This window comes from Ahaetulla prasina, chromosome 4, assembly GCF_028640845.1.
Source record: "Ahaetulla prasina isolate Xishuangbanna chromosome 4, ASM2864084v1, whole genome shotgun sequence".
NCBI lineage: Eukaryota > Metazoa > Chordata > Lepidosauria > Squamata > Colubridae > Ahaetulla > Ahaetulla prasina.
Window position 1 is genome coordinate 18,419,928 of NC_080542.1, and position 19,611 is coordinate 18,439,538.

Sequence of the window (19,611 nt, forward strand, 5' to 3'; positions counted from 1 at the left end):
AAGCAAAAATTTTAAGAGGTTTATTCTCTCCCAAAATTCTCTTCAGGAACGAATAATTGTTTAAAACTTAATTCAATTCAATTTGTAGAATTTTTAGATTTTTTATTTATGTTTTTTAGATTCCAAGCAATGTGAGAGGTGTCCAGAAGAACAATATCCAAATGAGAAACACCATCAATGTATTCCCAAAATTATGACTTATTTATCATACAATGAAATCCTGGGAGAAATCCTGACTGGCTTTGCTGTTTCTTTTGCTGTCATCACAGTTGTGGTGATGGGGATATTCATCTTCCACCAGAACACTCCCATCATCAAAGCCAACAATTGGGATATCACCTGCGCCCTGCTTGTCTCGCTCCTGCTGTGTTTTCTTTGCTCCTTCCTCTTCCTCGGATGTCCAGGAACAGTCACATGTCTGCTCCGACAAGCAGTTTTTGGAGTTGTCTTCTCCATTGCGGTGTCTTGTGTCTTAGCCAAAACCATCACTGTGGTTCTGGCCTTCATGGCCACAAAGCCAGGGAACCGCATGAGGTTGTGGGTGGGGAAAAGGCTGTCCATCTCAGTCATTGCTTTTTGCTCCCTTATTCAAACAAGCATCTGTGCTGTCTGGTTGACCATTTCTCCTCCCTTCCCAGAGTTGGACATGCATTCCCAGGTGGATGAGATCTTAGTGCAGTGCAATGAAGGCTCAGAGATCATGTTTTATATTGTGCTGGGCTACATGTGGCTTCTGGCCCTCATCAGCTTCACGGTGGCCTTCTTTGCCCGGAAGTTGCCCGACACTTTCAATGAAGCCAAGCTCATCACCTTCAGCATGCTGGTCTTCTGCAGCGTTTGGGTGTCCTTTGTGCCCACCTACTTGAGCACCAAGGGGAAATCCATGGTGGCTGTGGAAGTCTTCTCTATCTTGGCCTCAAGTGGTGGCTTATTAGGTTGCATTTTCCTGCCAAAATGCTACATTATCATGCTGAGGCCAGAGCTGAATACCAGAGAGCAGCTAGTTAGGAAAAAGACTGGTGTGATATCACAGGCAGCATAAATGATGGCTGTATTTCTATGATTCTATGGAAGGAATATGACAAATTATTAGCCAAAGAATTTCATTCAGGAATAGTGGTCTTCTTCCATTTTGTAACAGCAATAACATTTATACTTGTATACTGCTCCATAGTGCTTTATAGCATTCTCTGAGTGGTTTATGATGTAAGTATTATTTGCATACTGTGCCCAAAAATCTGGGTCCACCCTTCCATCCTCAGTCAACCTTGAGTGCCTTCAGGATTGAAGTCCAAGCTCTAGGCAGAGTTTGCCAGCAAATTTGCTTTTACTATGCCACCAGGGCTCTTAATGTAAGAAACTTCACATATATACAATATCAAGGAGAAAAAAAGTGCACAATGTTTTCTATATGAAGACTTCTTTGTCTTTGACTAATAAACTGGAAATTACATTCAGAAATAAAGTACTTGGGCTTTCCAGAACAGATCTTGTTTATTAAGTAAGATTTTATCTCATTTATATTTTGACTGAGACTTAAACTTAGAATATCTTTATTGTCACTTTAAATTACACTAATCGGCATACATTAAAATGAAATTTCATTGCATACAGCTTTCATATGGTCATCACCTCCAATATACACTACATAAACATGACAAATAAATAAATAAATACTCACATACCCCATATATTATACATCAACTACCGTGCTGATTGCAAAAAAATAAAACGTACAATCAAAAAATCACCTCCAAATCCCCCATCACCCATAACAATCAACCAGCCATCCTAGTATTCAATCAAATACCCATCCCCCTACCACCCATTCAACCAACCATCTTACCAGCCATTCAACCAACAGCCATTCAACCAACAATCCAACCAGCCATCCAACCAGCCATCCAACCAACCATCCAAACAGCCATCCAAACAGCCATCCAAGCAGCCATCCAAGCAGCCATCCAAACAGCCATCCAAACAGCCATCCAAACAGCCACCCAACAGTCCACCCAACCAGCCATCCAAACAACCAGCCATCCAAACAACCAAATACCATCCAACCATCTATACAACCATCTGTTGTACACAACCCCTAACCTACTAACATCCAAAACTAGGTATGCACACCCCTTACCTCTTCAACACCAATCACTACAGTTCTCAAATGCAAATTGATAAATGCAAGAAGCATAGTCAACAAATTACCTGAATTTATCCTCTTATTAAACAGTGGCACATTTGATATCATTTTTGTTTGTGAAACATGGCTGAACTCATCCCTTCCTGACTCCATTATCTCAAACAAAGAATATCAAGTCTATCGATCAGATCGTGAAGACCGAAGAGGTGGTGGAGTGGCTATCTTTTACAAAAAGTCACTGAATCTAAAAAATATCCAAGTAGCACATAAACTCTCTCTTCCTGAAACTATTGTATGCGACCTATCCCTTGACACTACTCTTCGATTCTTACTCTGCTACAGAGCCCCTAACTATGACATTACCCATGCAAATATGCTAACCTCAATGCTAACATGGGCTACCTCTTGCCCATATCCTCTCATCTTCCTGGGTGACCTAAATCTACCTCTCATTAACTGGACAACTAATGAATGTTCAACTGACCCAATCCATACTACACTATACAATGCTGTTACAAACCTAGGTCTTGAGCAACTTGTAACTAACAATACAAGACTCAACAACTGCCTTGACCTCATCTTCTGCAACAATTCAAACTCAATTTACAGACTACAAATTAAAGAACCATTTTCCAACAGTGACCACTGCATGATTGATTTTCGTCTCAATATACGTCCATACTTAAATCGTCATAACAACAGAACTCCCAACTACAACTTCAAAAAAACCAATTACGACCTTATAAACAACGATCTTTCATTTCTGGACTGGCAAAATCTGTTTGCAACCTGCATAACCGCTGAAGACCACTATAGAGTCTTCCTACTTGAAATCAATAGAGTCATTAAACATATGCAACCAAATAAAAACTAAATGCACAAATTACCACACCAAGCAAGAAGAGAACCTTCTGCGCACAAATTCCAATCGTGCCTTTTATAATTTTGTCAACAATAAACTTAAAGACTCAAGATCCATCCCACCACTAAAAGATTCTAACAACATAGAATGCAATGACGAAACAGTTAAAGCAAACCTCTTCAACATTTTCTTTAGCTCAGTTTTTGTTAACTCCGATAATACATATCCGACATTCCACAAACGAACCAGCAATGATTATGATGATTTAACTCATATAGATTTCACAGAAGACAATGCTGGAAAAGATCTTCACAACTTAAAACCATTGCTATCTATTGGACCCCATGGACTATGTGCATACTTCTTAAAAAACTTTTCATTAATATAGCAGAACCCCTAAGTATTATCTTTGATAAAACTTTCACTACCAGTTCTCTTCCCAAACTTTGGTCACTAGCCACAGTCATCCCTATCTTCACAAAAGGAGACCCCAGCTTAGTCGAAAACTACAGACCGATCTCCCTTTGCTGCGTCATCTGCAAAGTCATGGAATCAATCATCAACCAATCCATTACCTCACACTTAGAAACTAACAACCTACTCTCCAACAAACAATTTGGTTTCAGGAAAAAAATTATCATGTAACTTACAACTTCTCCACTGCAAAAACATATGGACTTCAAATCTCGACCAAGGCAAATCAATAGATGCAATCTACATAGATTTCTGCAAAGCTTTTGACTCAGTAGTACACGATAAACTTCTCCTAAAACTAATATCCTATGGCATCTCAGGACCCCTCCACAAATGGATATCTGCTTTTCTGTCTAACAGACAACAAGTGGTCAAAATTGGTAATGCTTTATCAAATCCTCTTCCTGTCAAGAGTGGTGTTCCTCAAGGCAGCGTCCTTGGACCAACACTCTTTATACTATACATTAATGATCTTTATGACCATATCTCAAGTAATTGTGTTCTCTTTGCTGATGATGTCAAACTATTTAACACCACAGTCAATACTTCTATCATTCAAAACGACCTTGATCATCTAACCGCTTGGTCTAAAAATTGGCAGCTCCAAATTTCAACCAGCAAATGCTCAGTCTTACATATAGGAAAAAAGAACCCAAACACTAAGTACATACTAGATGGACATTACCTTACAGACGGCCCCCATCCCGTTAAAGACCTTGGAGTTTTCATGTCAAATGATCTAAGTGCCAAAGCCCACTGCAACTACATAGCAAAAAAAGCTCTAAGGGTTGTAAACCTAATTTTGTGTAGCTTCTTTTCCAAAAACACCACACTACTAACCAGAGCATATAAAACATTTGCTAGACCAATTCTAGAATACAGTTCGCCTGTTTGGAACCCTCACCACATCTCTGACATCAATACAATTGAACGTGTCCACAAATATTTTACAAGAAGAGTTCTCCATTTCTCTGAAAACAATAAAATACCCTATCCCACCAGACTTGAAATCCTAGGCTTAGAAAGTTTGAAACTCCATCGCCTTCGACAAGACCTAAGCTTAACTCACAGAATCATCTATTGTAATGTCCTTCCTGTTAAAGACTACTTCAGCTTTAATTGCAATAATACTAGAGCAACTAATAGATTTAAACTTAATGTCAACTGCTTTATTTATTTATTTTATTTATTTTATTTTATTCAATTTTTATACCGCCCTTCTCCCGAAGGACTCAGGGCGGTGTACAGCCAAGTAAAAAATCACAGTATCAATATTAAAAGAAATTAAAACAAACATATTATAAAGTGGCCAGATTTAAAACGAATTAAAATATTAAAATATAAATAACCCAATAAAATTTTAACCCAATAAAATTTTAGGCCAGTCCGGCTTGAATAAATAAGTGCGTTTTCAGCTCACAGCGAAAGGTCCGAAGATCAGGCACTTGACGTAAACCAGGGGGAAGCTCATTCCAGAGCATGGGAGCTCCCACAGAGAAGGCCCTGCCCCTGGGGGCTGCCAGCCGACATTGTTTGGCGGACGGCACCATGAGAAGGCCCTCTCTGTGAGAGCGTACGGGTCGGTGGGTACGGGTCGGTGGGAGGCAAACGGTAACAGCAGGTGGTCCCGTAAGTACCCGGGTCCTAAGCCATGGAGCGCTTTAAAGGTGGTGACCAAAATCACTTTAAAGGTGGTGACCACAGGAAGCCACCTTCCTGTGCAGTGCAGACTGCGTAGGAGTGGTGTTACTCGTTGCTCCCACTATTACCCGCGCAGCTGCATTCTGGACTAACTTTAATCTAGATTGCAGAAAATATGACTTCTGTAACAGAATCATCAGTGCTTGGAATACTTTACCTGACTCTGTGGTCTCTTCCCATAATCCTAAAAGTTTTATCCAAAAACTTTCTACTATTGACCTCACCCAATTCCTAAGAGGACCATAAGGGGCGTGCATAAGCGCAGAAACGTGCCTACCGTTCCTGTCCTATTGTTTTTCTTTTCTTCTTCCTATATATATGTTTATACCTCCTTATATTTACTCATATATGTGTTTATATACTATATAGTCTTTTTGTATGATACCTACATATATTGTTGTGACAAAATAAAAAAAAATAAAAAAAATTAAAAAGACAGCGTAGGTATCTAGAAGAGGAAATTTATAAGAAACAACAATTATTAATACATAACCCGCATGATCAAAAACTTAAAGATGAAATAAAGTTATTACAGAGTCAATTTAATATGATAATGGCTGATCAGGTGGCAACAAATATACAATATGCCAAACATAATACTTTTTGTAATGCAAATAGACCTGGTAGGTGGTTAGCATACACCTTAAGGAAAAAACAAAAACAACGTACTATAGAAAAAATAGAATATAAAGGTAAAGAGAGATATCAACAGGATAAAATTTAAAAAGCTTTTTTAGAATATTACACAAATTTATACCTTAAAGATAATATATTGAACAGGGATTTGAAGGAATATAAGGTTAAAAATTTAACTTTAGAACAAAAGGATGAACTGAACCGGCCTATAACCTCTGAAGAAATTATTTTGGTAATTAAACAATTAAAAATGGGGGAAACTCCTGGTACGGATGAGCTTACAGTTAGTTATTATAGGAATTTACAAGATGAGATGTTAGGTCCACTTAAGGAATTATTTAATCAGATACAATTAGGAGGGGAATTCCCCCCTCATGGAGAATTTCTTTTATTTCATTGATACCAAAAGAGGAACAGGATTGTTCTAAACCTGGGAATTATAGGCCAATTTCACTTTTAAATAATGATTATAAAATTTTTGTTAAAATAATAGCTAACAGATTAATGTTAATTTTGCAGCGAAGAATTCATACTGATCAATCTGGATTTATAAAAGGGAGACAGATGAGGAATAATGTTAGGCAGATTGTTAATTTATTGGAGTATTTAGAAAAGAAAAATTTTATTCCAGCAGCATTTATTTTTCTTGATGCAGAGAAAGCTTTTGATCAATTGCATTGGGATTTTTTATTTAAATTAATAGAAAACATGCAATTTGGAGATGGTTTTACAAGAATAATTAGGGCAATTTATGGAGAGCAAACAGCACAGATTATAATTAATGGTAGCTTAACAGAACCTTTTAAGATTGCGAAAGGAACAAGACAGGGATGTCGTTTATCGCCATTATTGTTTATTTTAACTCTAGAACCATTATTGGATAAAATACGAGAAGTAAAGGAGATAGAGGGAATTAAAGTTAGACAACATAAATATAAACTGAGAGCTTTTGCAGATGACCTGGTGATTACTTTAACAAACCCTATAAATTCTAGTATATCTTTGTTGGAAATAATTGATCGATATGGGAAGGTTTCAAGGTTTAAGGTAAATCAGAAAAAGACAAAAGTGATAATAAAAAATATGGCCAGACAACAGAAAGAAAAATTAGAGGAAATAACAGGAATTGAAATTGTAAAGAAGGTTAAATATTTAGAGGTTTATATTACATTGTCAAATGTGAAATTGTATAAGAATAACTATGAGGTTTTATGGCAAAAAGTTCAGAAGGAATTGATTGTTTGGAAAAAATTGCAATTATTATTGTTGGGGAGAATAGCTGCTATTAAAATGAATGTTTTACCTAGATTTTTATTCCTCTTTCAGATGATACCAATAATTAAGAAAGATAAGAATCTTGAGGAATGGCAGATGGGAATTAACAAATTTATATGGGAAGGTAAAAAAGCTAAGGTTAAAATGAAAATAATTCAAGATTTTCGGGAAAGGGGAGGTTTAAAAATGCCCAATTTTAAATTATACTATGAAGCAGCTGCTCTCTCTGCAATAAGTGATTGGTTTAATTTAACGGAGGAAAGAATTCTGAATACAGAAGGTTAGGACTTGCTATATGGATGGCATGCATATTTAATTTATGACAAAAAAGTGGATAAGGCCTTTAAAAATCATGTGTTAAGAACTGCTCTTCTGCGTGTTGGGAAAAAATACTCTTATAAATTAAATTATAAGGTTCCTATGTGGGCAAGTCCTAGACATACAATAGAGAATCTAAATATAAAACAGAATCAGGAAATGATTACATATAAAGATCTTTTGTATACTGAAAGAGGTAATGTGCAATTAAAATCTTTGCACGTACTAAAAGAAGAAGGGAAAAATTATACTTGGTTTCAATATGAGCAACTACGTGCTAGATGGAAGGAAGATCAGAAAATTGGTATAGAGCAAAACGAGGGAAATTTGGTAAAGCAAATTAGAAATCAGTCTCAGGAGTATATAAAGAGATTGTATAATGTGTTACTTGAAATAGATTCTGAAAGGGACTTGGTAAAGGACTGTATGATAAAGTGGGCACAAAATTTTCAGGAGCCAATATTATTGGAAACTTGGGGAAAAAATTGGGTTAGAAATGTTAAATTCACACAGGCACAGAATTTGAGGGAAATTTTTTATAAAATGTTTTATAGATGGCATTTAGATCCTAAGAAATTATGTGTAATGTATCTTTAAAAGTTTTGGAGGGAAATTTAGGCGGGAACTTACACGTTCCTGATTGGTTAATGCACCGGAGAAAACTGTATATAAAGAGGGGTTTTGCCGGACGTTCTTTGCTGAGTTCACTATAAACTAAAGAGCTGTTGTCACTCATCTGGTCTCCTGTCTCGTTATTGCCCGAATCTAACACTGGCGACGAGGATGGGATGTAGGCAGTGAGATCGGGAAAAAAAAAGGCGCGAACCCAGCCAGTTTCAAGGACGGAGAGTAGCGATGTCCAGCTACACGCCGCCACCGCCATTCGACCCAGCAAAGGAGAAATGGGGGTCATACATGGCTCGTTTCGAGTGTTTCCTCGAAGCAAACGAACTACAAGGAGTTTCGGACAACAGGAAGCGGGCATACTTCCTGAGCCATTGCGGTCCAGAGGTCTTCGACACCGCAGAGTCGCTATCAGAGCCAACACCGGTACAGTCGGTACCATGGCAGACGCTGCAAACGGCACTTCGAGCGCATTACGCCCCAGTACCCTCAAAGTTCGTGCAACGGTTCGAGTTGAGGCAGAGGGTACAGCGAGAATGCGAGTCGATAAGCGTGTACATGGCAGCGCTAAGAAAAGCCGCAAATCACTGTGAGTACCGAGATTTGGAGGACTCCTTACTCGAACAACTCATTTGCGGGGTAAGAGACATTCGATTACAACGCCGGCTGCTATCCAAGAGCAACCTAACCCTGGCCCTAGCGCTGGACGAGGCTAGGGCTCATGAGATGTCGACCAAGGCGGCAGAAACTTTGCAAAAGCCGACGGCGCCAGGAGCCGGAGCAAAAGCAACTCCGGTCCACAACGAGGAAGTCCAGGCCGAGTCAGAAGGTGAGGAAGAGGAAGAGGCTTTCCACACCCAGAAGCTGGGGAAAGAGGACCGGAGTGAATGTATGAGCTGCGGGGACCAACACCAACGACAACAATGCAAATTCAAGGACGCAACGTGTCGGCGGTGTGAAAAGAAGGGTCACATAGCGCAGGCCTGTCGAGCCCCCCAACCTTCCCGCCAAAAATTCAAACCGACCAATCAGAGCGTGGGAACCGCAAAGCGGCCCGGGATTGGGCCATTCAAAAAGGGCTTAAAGTTAAGCTAAACAAATGCCAAATCGGGGTCGGATCTGTAGAATTCCTGGGCTACAGAATAGATAGGGAAGGGATTCACCCCACAGAGAACAAGGTGAGGGCCATCAGGAAGGCCCCAGCCCCTAAAAATAAAACGGAGTTGCAGGCGTTTTTGGGTCTGGTCAACTTCTACGCGGTGTTTCTCAAGAACAAGGCGACAATAGCCGAACCGCTGCATAAGCTACTGGCTAAGAATGCCACGTGGTCATGGGGGAAAGTGGAAAATAGGGCATTTGAAGGGGTAAAGAACCTATTGTCTAGTGATAGCCTCCTCATCCAATACAACGGCACGTTGCCTTTAGTCCTGGTCTGCGATGCATCCCCCTACGGGGTGGGGGCTGTGCTCAGCCATAGGTTACCGAATGGAACAGAAGCCCCTATAGCATATTACTCCCGAACAATGTCTTCGGCTGAAAGGAACTACAGCCAGCTGGATAGGGAGGCTTTGGCTATAGTCTCAGGGTGAAAAATTTCACGAATATGTATTCGGCCGAGACTTTGAAATTGTAACGGACCACAGACCCCTGTTGGGCCTGTTAGCGGGCGACCGCCCCACGCCCGTGGCACTGTGACCCAGAGTAACTGGATGGACTATTTTGCTGGCGGCATACTTGTACAAGCTGATCTACCGCCGGGAAAGGAGATGGGGCATGCGGACGCTTTGAGCAGATGCCCGTTACCAGAGACTATTGAAGATCCAGCCCAGGGATACCCATCCTACTGATTGACTCTTGGGGCGCTGGCCCTGTCACTTCAAGGAAGTGGCAAGGCGTCTTACAAGGACATTACCATAAGGACTGTGATTGGATGGGTGTTGAGGGATGGCCGCTGCGCGGCGTTTCAGGGACTTTTGAAGAAACGGGAAGAATTATCTGTTCAAGGGGGGTGTCTGTTATGGGGGGATAGGGTGGTTATTCCGGAAAAATTACGGAAAAAGGTACTAGAACTGTTGCATGTGGGCCACCCGGGTATAGTTTGGATGAAGAGTCTAGCAAGGAGTTATGTGTGGTGGCCCAGGATGGACAATGAAATTAGTGACGAGATAGGGAGATGTCAACCCTGTCAAGAGTCGAGGCCACTACCCCCCACGGCCCCTATCAGGGAATGGGAGAAACCACAGGGGCCATGGTCTAGGATTCACATAGATTTTGCTGGGCCATTTCATGGGCAAACCTTTTTAATCGTAGTCGATGCCTTTTCGAAATGGTTAGAGATTATCCTAATGAAATCCACAACGGCAGAAGCCGTTATCTCAGTCCTGAGACACCTATTCGTCACCCATGGGTTGCCCGACACCCTGGTATCCGATAACGGCCCGCAATTCATGGCAACACAGTTTGAGGGGTACCTAGCGGAGGAGGGCATCAGACATGTCCTCTCGGCGCCTTTCCACCCGGCGACGAACAGACTTGCAGAACGTTTCGTTCGGAGCGCCAAAGAGGCGCTCTCTAGAATAAGGCCAGGCGACTGGCAATTAAAGATAGACACTTTCCTTTCAGTCCAACACAGAACCCCCTGTGTAGCAACTGGCCGGAGCCCGGCGGAACTATTAATGGGACGGAAACTCAGGTGCCAACTAGACCGACTAAACCCCACATACACCCCAGACGGGTACAAGGGAACACAAGGAAAAATGAGGGAAATGACAGTCGGGGACCAGGTGTGGGCACACAACTATAGCGAAGGCCCAACCTGGTTAAAAGGAACGATTATAGGGGTAACCGGTCCGAAATCATATATTGTGGATATGGAGGATGGCCGGGTATGGAGACGCCACATAGATCAAATACGCAAAAGACTAGCAAGTAACAGAGACAAAAATCAGCCAGGCCCTGACTATCCAATGTTTGAATTCACAGCTGACTCAAACCCAGGGCAAACGAGGGACTTATCTGAGTTCGACGAAGTCCAGCGACGCCAACCGGGCCCTCAGGAGGACTGCAGGGACAACTTTGCAAATAATCCAGGGCTGGATAGCCCAGAGGAGGAGCTTGGAGGAACTCACAGTCCCTCCGGACAGCTCGACTCACTCTCCAAGAATGAAGTGCGCAGGTCTGAGCGAGTTAGGAAACGCCCAGCCTACCTGCGTGACTACGTAGAGAAATAATATGTTAATGTTATGTAAATATGGTTACAATGCGTTCTGGGAGGGGAGGAGTGTAATGTATCTTTAAAAGTTTTGGAGGGAAATTTAGGCGGGAACTTACACGTTCCTGATTGGTTAATGCACCGGAGAAAACTGTATATAAAGAGGGGTTTTGCCGGACGTTCTTTGCTGGGTTCACTATAAACTAAAGAGCTGTTGTCACTCATCTGGTCTCCTGTCTCGTTATTGCCCGAATCTAACATTATGTGTATATATCCAGATATGCAAGCAAAATGTTGGAGATGTAATTGTGATGACGCTACATATTTTCATATTTGGTGGGATATAAAGGCCTTTTGGATAAAAATTTGGTGGATATTACAAAATGTTTTGAAAAAGAAGATAAAGTTCCTGCCGCAATTTTTCCTGTTGGGAATTATTACAAATTGTACAATAATTGAGACTAAATTGATTTTAAATCTAATAACAGCAGCAAGATTACTAATAGGACAGTATTGGAAGAAAAAAGAAGTACCTACAATAGAAGAATGGATATTGAAAGTTGCCAATTTGGCTGAGATGGCAAAAATATCAGCCTTTTTGAAAGACAATATGCAAGAAAGATACTTAAAGGAATGGAAAAAATGGATTGATTATATTCAAAGTAGATATCAGACTAAGAGTTATCAGACTGCTTTTGAATGATTATGATGTATTATTCTTGATTGTTTTCGGGGGAAGTTAGGAACTGGTGAGAATTGTAGGAGTATAATTAAGTTAGGAGAAAATTTTTTAGCATATGTTTGTTTTATTTTTAACTATACCTTGTGCTCGTTCCGGGAAGTCATGGGGGGAGGGGGGTTGTGAAGGGAGGGGGGAGGGGAGGTGGGGGGAAAGGGAGGGGGAATTTTCTGTAAAACTTTTTGAATAATAAAAAAAAAGACCCAACACTTCTGTATAATCTGCATATGTCATAATATAATTCCTATTAGATATGGCATAGCAGTTGTGGGTCATCAAGGTGAACAGGAATTGTTTCAAGACACAGCTCTGGGAGGAATCTGTACTCAAGCAGATGGAGTTGGAAACTATTCTTCCAACTCACACAAACTGGGGGCTATCAATAAGGAAATCAAGTATCCAGTTACATAAAGGAGTATTAAAACCTACTAGGCCCAGTTTGTGGAGGAATGCTTGAGTGCTGAACTAAAATCTACAAACAGCATTTGGATATGTGTATTATTCTGCTCCAGGTTCATCAAGCTAAGATGAAGCACACACAAAAGTGCATCGTCTAGAGAATGGTTCTTCTGATTGGCAAGATGTAATGAGTCAAATGTAGGGGGAAGGCATGAAACCATATAGTCCTTTACCAGTTTCTCAAAGCTCTTTATCATAATGGAAGTGAGTGCAACTAGACAGTAATCATTAAGGCATGTGACAATAGTTTGGGGGAGGCACTGGTACAATGACAGCAGTCTTAAAACATGTCAGCAAAGTTAGCAAAGAAGAGATATGCATGTAACTGAATTAGGGGATTGTGAGATGAAAAGGGAGAATTTATCTGGATACAAATCAATCTCTTGCTCTTTTAATCATCATTGCTTTCCTTAGATTTCGGTTCCCAAAATCTGTTATGATCCCAAGATCATTTTTTTCTTGTGTGATGAGGAGCGACAAAAGATGACTTTGGATAATATAATTTCTTCAACTGAAAAAATAGTTGAATAGCTCTGGGAAAGAAGTTTGCCTACCTAATAATTATTAGAATTAATGAATTAAACTTGGTTTTTTGGGAAGCACAAAACTTAGGGAGACTTAACAGTTAACTTTACTATTAGCAATGCCTTCATGAGGCTCAGCAGGTGGCATTATGAATGACTCAGATGATAATTATTGTAATCTACAATAATTAGTTATGCTTAAAACCAATAGAGAGTCTTTCATTGTTCCAGGCAAAGTGTTCTGAGGATGAAGATGTGGCTGTATTGCTGTGATTGGAGCCAAATTGTTTTGGCATTCAAAGAGACTCACAAACTTTGCCATTGGTTTCTGCTCTCTTTCCTTGTCCTCCAGGCTTCTTTCAAGAAGACCTTCAACTCCATGTGTCAAAACAAACGACATTTGCCACTTAATCTCCCTGCCCTCTCCAGTGATATCGTCATTGGAGAATTTGTGTCTACTATATATCCTGAATGGTCTTTGCTCCACTTTATGGAATCTCCGGAAGGATCTTTGAAAGGATGGCAAGTACTCCTTTGAAAGAAACTGTGATATGACTTTCAAGGTTTCTTTTTTAATGTGATTGTGTTCAGGATATTCTGATTATATTTTTTCCAATTTAAATGAGAATTAAAACTGGTTTAGGAATAATTTTTATTTTTTTATCTGTCTTGGTTAATGATGTTTCAGAGGTTGGAATATACTGTAGCTGTTGAATGTTAGACCTGCAGAAAAAACAATAGCTACCAACCAGCCTTCCATTGAGGACGTGTATACTGTATGAGTCAAAATGAGGGCTGTGAAAATATTTACAGACCCCTTATATCTTGAGCATAAACTGTTTCAACTCTTACCCTCAAAACAACGTTATAGATCACTGCACACCAGAAAAACTAGACACAAGAATAGTTTTTTCCCAAAGGCCATCACTCTGCTAAACAAATAATTCCCTCAACACTGTCAAACTATTTACTAAATCTGCACTACTATTAATCCTCTCATCGTTCCCATCACCCATCTCCTTCCACTTATGACTCTAACTTTGTTGCTTTTATCCTTACTATTTATACAGATATTGTTTCCTGATTGCTTATTTGTAGCCTATGACTATCATATTTGTAAGTGTTGTACCTTGATGAAGGTAACTTTTCTTTTATGTACAGTGATAGCATATGCACCAAGACAAATTCCTTGTGTGTCCAATCACACTTAGCCAATAAAAATTCTATTCTATTCTATTCTATTCTATTCTATTCTATTCTATTCTATTCTATTCTATTCTATTCTATTTTATTCTATTCTATTCTATGTTGCCTTGTAGACATGGTTTTTCATGTTGCTATTGTTATATATAAATTAAATCTGTTCATGAGAAGATTTCATTTTGATGGTTGCAAAAGCTCTCAGTAAAGACTTGTTGATCTCCAGATTTAGTATTTATCTCAACCATCAAGATTTTTTATGGAAAAACCAGGTTCAAAATAAATACTTCCTTTTTTTAAAATATATGTCTACAGAAGCAGTATGTAATCTAAAAGCACATCATTATTATTCCCACTCTGCAGCTCAGTTATGGTACTTTTGACCTGGCATTGAGTGATAAACAGCAGTTTCCTTCTTTCTTCTGGATGACTCCAAATGAAAACCTCCAGTATGCTGGGATTATTCAGCTCCTGAAATATTTTGGATGGAATTGGATTTATTTTTATTTTATTTATTTTATTTTATCACATTTATATACCGCCCTATCTCCCTAGGGACTCAGGGCGGTTCACAGGCAAGTAAAAAAGTACATATAAATACAAACTAAAATAACAGTTAAAAAACTTATTCTACATGGCCGAATTATTAAAAAGCAATATAAATAATAAAACCCATTAAAAACCAGTATAAATTTAAAATCTAATCCAGTCCTGCGCAGATGAATAAGTGTGTTTTAAGCCCGCGACGGAAGGTTCGGAGGTCCGGAAGTTGACGAAGTCCTGGGGGGAGTTCGTTCCAGAGGGTGGGAGCCCCCACAGAGAAGGCCCTTCCCCATGGGTGTCGCCAGACGGCATTGCCTAGCTGACGGCACCCTGAGGAGTCCCTCTCTGTGAGAGTGCACGGGTCGGTGAGAGGTATTCGGTAGCAGTAGGCGGTCCCGTAAGTAGCCCGGCCCTATGCCATGGAGCGCTTTAAAGATGGTTACCAAAACCTTGAAGCGCACCCAGAAGGCCACAGGTAGCCAGTGCAGTCTGCGCAGGATAGGTGTCACACGGGAGCCATGAGAGGCTCCCTCTATCACCCACGCAGCCGCATTCTGAACTAAGTGAAGCCTCCGGATGCCCCTCAAGGGGAGCCCCATGTAGAGAGCATTGCAGTAATCCAGATGAGACATCACGAGGGCGTGAGTGACCGTGCATAAGGCATCCCGGTCTAGAAAGGGGCGCAACTGGCGCACCAAGCGAACCTGGTAAAACGCTCTCCTGGAGACGGCCGTCAAATGATCTTCAAAAGACAGCCGTTCATCCAGGAGGACGCCCAAGTTGCGCACCCTCTCCATCGGGGCCAATGACTCGCCCCCAACAGTCAGCCGTGGACTGAGCTGACTGTACCCAGATGCCGGCATCCACAGCCACTCTGTCTTGGAGGGATTGAGCTTGAGCCTGTTTCTCCCCATCCAGACCCGTACGGCTTCCAAACACCGGGACAGCACTTCGATAGCTTCGTTGGGGTGGCCCGGTGTGGAAAAGTATAGCTGGGTGTCATCAGCGTACAGCTGGTACCTCACACCGAAACCACTGATGATCTCACCCAGCGGCTTCATATAGATGTTGAACAGAAGGGGCGAGAGAATCGACCCCTGCGGCACCCCACAAGTGAGGCGCCTCGGGGCCGACCTCTGCCCCCCCTGTCAACACCGTCTGCGACCGATCGGAGAGATAGGAGGAGAACCACCGATAAACGGTGCCTCCCAATCCCTCCAACCGGCGCAGCAGGATACCATGGTCGATGGTATCAAAAGCCGCTGAGAGGTCTAATAGGACCAGGGCAGAGGAACAGCCCCTATCCCTGGCCCTCCAGAGATCATCCACCAACGCGACCAAAGCCATCTCAGTGCTGTAACCGGGCCGGAAACCGGACTGGAACGGGTCTAGATAGACAGTTTCATCCAGGTGTAGGGGAAACTGATATGCCACCATACTCTCTACAACCTTCGCATGAGCGGGTTGGAGACCGGACGATAATTACCTAAAACAGCCGGATCCAGGGAAAGTTTCTTGAGGAGGGGCCTCACCACCGCCTCTTTCAAGGCGGCCGGAAAGACTCCCTCCAACAAAGAAGCGCTCGTAATCGCCTGGAGCCAGCCTCGTGTCACCTCCTGTGCTCACCACACTTGCAACACACTTCTAATTGTCAGATGGTTTTTTTCATAACTGAGTATGTTCAGAAAAAGGGAGGCCACTGAAGCTGGACCATCTGCTTGTTTTGCTTCACTCATCCTTACATGGAAAATCAGGATTACTCTTGAGTGGTATGGAGTGGTATTTATATACTGTGTAGGGGCCATGAATTGATTAGTACTCACATTTTCAATAGCAGTTCAAAGATTTTTCAGATTTTAACTACTCATCTGTCTGATTCTAGCAATCAGTCCTAGGAATTCCAAATTTTGCATTTTTAGAAATGACAAGAAACTGGTTTTCTTTAAGATTTATTGCTGACTGCTGATTCATATTGACTTCTGACTGATTGATTCAAAGATTATAATCCATTTTAATTCCCAACTCTGGCCATACCCAATAGACACCACCTTCTTCCACCTGTGTAGAAAGCTGCCATCCTGGGTACCGGAAATTGATTAAGGAAGGGAGACAGGTTTGCTGCTATGATTGTGTTGAGTGTTCAGAGGGAAGCATTTCCACCATGATAAGAAAAAAATATGTATATTTCTTTAAAAGTACATTATGCTCTAACCACATTTGGGTTCTTGAATATAGTTTTAAAGAAGAGCATAGATTGATTGGGATCTCTCATCAGCCTTGTTTATGGTTTTTAGATTCCAAGCAATGTGAGAGGTGTCCAGAAGAACAATATCCAAATGAGAAACACCATCAATGTATTCCCAAAATTATGACCTATTTATCGTACAAAGAAATCCTGGGAGAAATCCTGACTGGCTTTGCTGTTTCTTTTGCTGTCATCACAGTTGTGGTAATGGGGACATTCATCTTCCACCAGAACACTCCCATCGTCAAAGCCAACAATTGGGATATCACCTGCGCCCTGCTTGTCTCGCTCCTGCTGTGTTTTCTTTGCTCCTTCCTCTTCCTCGGATGTCCAGGGACAGTCACATGTCTGCTCCGACAAGCAGTTTTTGGAGTTGTCTTCTCCATTGCGGTGTCTTGTGTCTTAGCCAAAACCATCACTGTGGTTCTGGCCTTCATGGCCACAAAGCCAGGGAACCGCATGAGATTGTGGGTGGGGAAAAGGCTGTCCATCTCAGTCATTGCTTTTTGCTCCCTTATTCAAACAAGCATCAGTGCTGTCTGGTTGACCATTTCTCCTCCTTTCCCAGAGTTGGACATGCATTCCCAGGTGGATGAAATCTTAGTGCAGTGCAACGAAGGCTCAGAGATCATGTTTTATGTTGTGCTGGGCTACATGTGGCTTCTGGCCCTCATCAGCTTCACGGTGGCCTTCTTTGCCCGGAAGTTGCCCGACACTTTCAATAAAGCCAAGCTCATCACCTTTAGCATGCTGGTCTTCTGCAGCGTTTGGGTGTCCTTTGTGTCCACCTACTTGAGCACCAAAGGGAAATCCATGGTGGCTGTGGAAGTCTTCTCTATCTTGGCCTCAAGTGGTGGCTTATTAGGTTGCATTTTCTTGCCCAAGTGCTATATTATCATGCTGAGGCCAGAACTGAATACCAGAGAGCAGCTAGTTAGGAAAAAGACTGGTGTGATATCAAGGGAGCATGAATGATACCTAAATTTCTCTGATTTGGATGAAAATTTTCCAAATTTTATTTTGAAATAATTGTCTTCTTCAATTTTTTAATTGCAAGAGAATTTAGATTTGTATATAGACTTGTTAAATGGGTGACAGTGATCAAGGTTCAATCTGTCCAAACTGTCTTTCCCAATGTAATTTTGTTAATTGTAAAGAAATGTTAGGTTAACCTTGATGAAGGAACGGACATCATGGGAAAGTAAAAAGTGAGAAAAAAATTCAGAGTAACCCCATCTTAATTCTGTTTAATTCATCTAGGGTCAAAGAAGTTCAGGCAGGCTTTTAAGATAGCCCACAACAATAATGGTGCACCATTGGAATAAGACAAAAAAATGAATCTGATTGAATACAGATAACAGCCTATATAAGTAATTCCCATGCTTTAGGGTAGTTAAAAGAATAAATTGCTTTTATTGTTTATATATTGTTTTTTGTATTTTTTAAGTTATCCAGAATCACTGAGTGAGTGGGCAGCCATAAAAATGTACATAAATAATGCAAACACAGCTATCCAGATGATGTCAGTGTCCTGACTCAAGATCCATTCAGAACTCGATGAGGAGGAACAGAATCAGATTACATGAGACTGTGGACCTGCAGCTTGAGATCCTCCTAGATCAGTAGTGGGATTCAAATCCCGGCACTACCGGTTCGCTATTAGGAGCGTGTGGGTGCATATGCTTGCTTTGCGGGCACGTGGTGCTTTTGCGGTCGAACCGGTAGCAACCCACCCTATCCTAGACCATAGTTACTGTTTGACGATAACTGTGGCCATGAGTCCTTTGTTCAGGTCCCTTATTTGCCAATTGAGTCATTTCTAGAATGGGAATCCCCTCAGGTAGTCACATATTCTAGTCACTTCATTTCCCCCCCCCGCCCCAATTTTTATTAACATTTATTATAATACCCCATAACAAATGAAAATAAAGATGAGAACAAAGAGAAAAAAGGTTTATAAGGTAAAAAGAAGAAAAAAAAAGCAGTGATCCAACTCTTTTTAGTACAGTACAATACAATAACAAATATATTGCCACCAGATGGATTAGTAAGTAGCTCAACAACCACATTCAATATGTAGTCCTTAAATAAACTGCATCTACATAGAGGCAAATATGCAGTGGACTACTTCAGGGCTCTGTCTTAGGCCTAGTACTCTACAATATCTTCATAAACAATTTTGATGGGGAAATAGAAGGGGAACACATCGAATTTGCAGATGACACCAACCTGGTGGGAATAGACAACACTCTAGAAGGTAGGCTCAAAATATAGGAAGATCTTGACACACTTGAACACTGGGTCCTGCCACACAAAATGAAATTCATTAGTGAGGAAAGTAAGATTTTACACTTAGGCAAGAAAAACCTTTTTACCATCACATGCCAAAAACGGGGGGAGTGCGGGTGGGGATTGTGTATGCATGTGCCGATACCCATAATTCTATGTATCCCACCGCCGTGCATGCGCATGTGACACTCCCTTGTGCTCCCTCCGCTTTTGGCCCGGTGGGCCCGGTAGACCTGTTTTTTGCTCTCTCCAGGCTCCAGAGCCTTTCTAGGAGCCTTGAGAGGACCAAAATTAAGGGGCGTGCATAAGAGCACAAGAGTGTCCTATTGGAGCACGTTCCTGTCCTATTGTTTCCTTTCATTATATCC